This window comes from Neodiprion lecontei, unplaced genomic scaffold (genome assembly GCF_021901455.1).
Source record: "Neodiprion lecontei isolate iyNeoLeco1 unplaced genomic scaffold, iyNeoLeco1.1 ptg000133l, whole genome shotgun sequence".
In the NCBI taxonomy this organism is placed as follows: Eukaryota; Metazoa; Arthropoda; class Insecta; order Hymenoptera; family Diprionidae; genus Neodiprion; species Neodiprion lecontei.
In genome coordinates, this window is record NW_025791894.1 from 15,001 (window position 1) to 17,500 (window position 2,500).

The following is a 2,500-nucleotide window of genomic DNA, read 5'->3' on the forward strand; positions in this document are numbered from 1 at the left end:
GATCTAAGAAACCATAACTGATTTAATGAGCCATTCGCGGTTTCACCTTAATTTGGCTTGCACTGAGACATGCATGGCTTAATCTTTGAGACAAGCATATGACTACTGGCAGGATCAACCAGGGAGCTTCGATACAAAATCTCGGCTCGGACGTGCGCCACCCATCGCCGACCGGGTCTCGTAGCCCGGTCGGCCGCGCGTCTACTGTGTGTTTCGGGACTGCGCGCAGGCAGCCCCGGTTCCGTGTGCCGCCACCTTCGACACTCGGCTTATAAGCGTTCGAACGATCTCCCGTACCCGTCGGCTAGATTGAAAGCGTCTGGGATACGTTGTTATAACATCTCTGGTCTTTGAGTGTACGCTCGGAAAGAAGCGAGTTGACGCGTGCGTTGGAGCGTTCGGCCTTCCGTGTTTCACGGAGAGCCGAACTTCTTGGTACCGCGTCAAGGGCCATTCGGTCTGAGACACCGACCCGCGGTAATGCAGTGACGATAGATGAAACAACGCGAGTCGCGTAGTTTCTTTGGTACGAGGCACGGAACGGTCCGCGAACGCCCGCTCCTGGTCTACGCCGAAGTACGTATCGTGCTCGAGCACGTACCGGTACGGCGTAGCAGGCGGACGACGGGAGACCGGCCCGACCGACTCGCTCCTCTTACTAGTAGGAGCCTGGCCGCTAGGACGTCGGCGCCGGCACGGTGGTAGCACGGTCGGCTTACGGGGCGAAACCTCCGCGGGCTATCGAAAAAATTTTGAACTCCGGGAACTTTGTCGAAATTGAACGAGGCTCATATGACGATGTTCCGACAGGCTCCCGGCCCGGATCGACTCCGGGACGCCGCGCATCGCCTTTCGGTCGACTCGGACCGAAATTTTTACAAGTCCCGTCTGTCCGGATCGACTCCGGGACGCCGCGCGTCGCCTTTCGCTCGACTCGTACCGCAGCTTCAACGAGTCCCGTCGGCCCGGATCGACTCCGGGACGCCGCGCATCGCCTTTCGCTCGTCTCGGACCGAAATTTTTACAAGTCCCGTCGGCCCGGGACGCCGCGCATCGCCTTTCTGTCGACTCGGACCGAAACTTCATCGAGTCCCGTCGGCCCGTATCGACTCCGGCACGCCGCGCATCGCCTTTCTGTCGACTCGGACCGTAATTTTTGCAAGTCCCGTCGGCCCGGATCGGCTCCGGGACGCCGCGCATCGCCTTTCGGTCGACTCGGACCGAAATTTTTACAAGTCCCGTCTGTCCGGATCGACTCCGGGACGCCGCGCGTCGCCTTTCGCTCGACTCGTACCGCAGCTTCAACGAGTCCCGTCGGCCCGGATCGACTCCGGGACGCCGCGCATCGCCTTTCGCTCGTCTCGGACCGAAATTTTTACAAGTCCCGTCGGCCCGGGACGCCGCGCATCGCCTTTCTGTCGACTCGGACCGAAACTTCATCGAGTCCCGTCGGCCCGTATCGACTCCGGCACGCCGCGCATCGCCTTTCTGTCGACTCGGACCGTAATTTTTGCAAGTCCCGTCGGCCCGGATCGAATCCGGGACGCCGCGCATCGCCTTTCTGTCGACTCGGACCGAAAGTTTTACAAGTCGACGTCGGCCCGGATCGAGTCCGGGACGCCGCGCGTCGCCTTCCGCTCGTCTCGGACCGAAATTTTTACAAGTCCCGTCGGCCCGGGACGCCGCGCATCGCCTTTCTGTCGACTCGGACCGAAACTTCATCGAGTCCCGTCGGCCCGGATCGAATCCGGGACGCCGCGCGTCGCCTTTCTGTCGTCTCGGACCGAAAGTTTTACAAGTCGACGTCGGCCCGGATCGACTCCGGGACGCCGCGCGTCGCCTTTCGGTCGACTCGGACCGAAATTTTCACAAGTCCCGTCTGTCCGGATCGACTCCGGGACGCCGCGCGTCGCCTTTCGCTCGACTCGTACCGCAGCTTCAACGAGTCCCGACGGCCCGTATCGACTCCGGGACGCCGCGCATCGCCTCTCGGTCGACTCGGACCGAAAGTTTTACAAGTTCCGTCTGTCCGGATCGACTCCGGGACGCCGCGCGTCGCCTTTCGCTCGACTCGTACCGCAGCTTCAACGAGTCCCGTCTGTCCGGATCGACTCCGGTACGCCGCGCGTCGCCTTTCGCTCGACTCGGACCGAAATTTTCACAAGTCCGGTCGGCCCGTATCGACTCCGGGACGCCGCGCATCGCCTCTCGGTCGACTCGGACCGAAATTTTCACAAGTCCCGTCGGCCCGGATCGACTCCGGTACGCCGCGCGTCGCCTTTCGCTCGACTCGGACCGTAATTTTTACAAGTCCCGTCTGTCCGGATCGACCCCGGGACGCCGCGCGTCGCCTTTCGCTCGACCCGTACCGCAGCTTCAACGAGTCCCGTCGGCCCGGATCGACTCCGGGAGGCCGCGCATCGCCCTTCGCTCGACTCGGAACGAAACTTTTATCGAGTCCCGTCGGCCCGTGTCGACTCCAAGACGCCGCGCATCGCCT

At 62.2% G+C, this 2,500-nt stretch overlaps 1 non-coding gene across 1 annotated transcript in view; it reads right to left on the reverse strand.

Annotated features, from left to right (window-relative positions):
• LOC124296250 overlaps window positions 1-125 on the reverse strand; it is a 1,913-nt gene extending 1,788 nt beyond the window's left edge. The window contains exon 1 of the ribosomal RNA XR_006906076.1: window positions 1-125. This exon is cut by the window's left edge and continues 1,788 nt beyond it. This is a non-coding gene — a ribosomal RNA (small subunit ribosomal RNA).
• Between the last annotated feature and the right edge of the window lie 2,375 nt (window positions 126-2,500).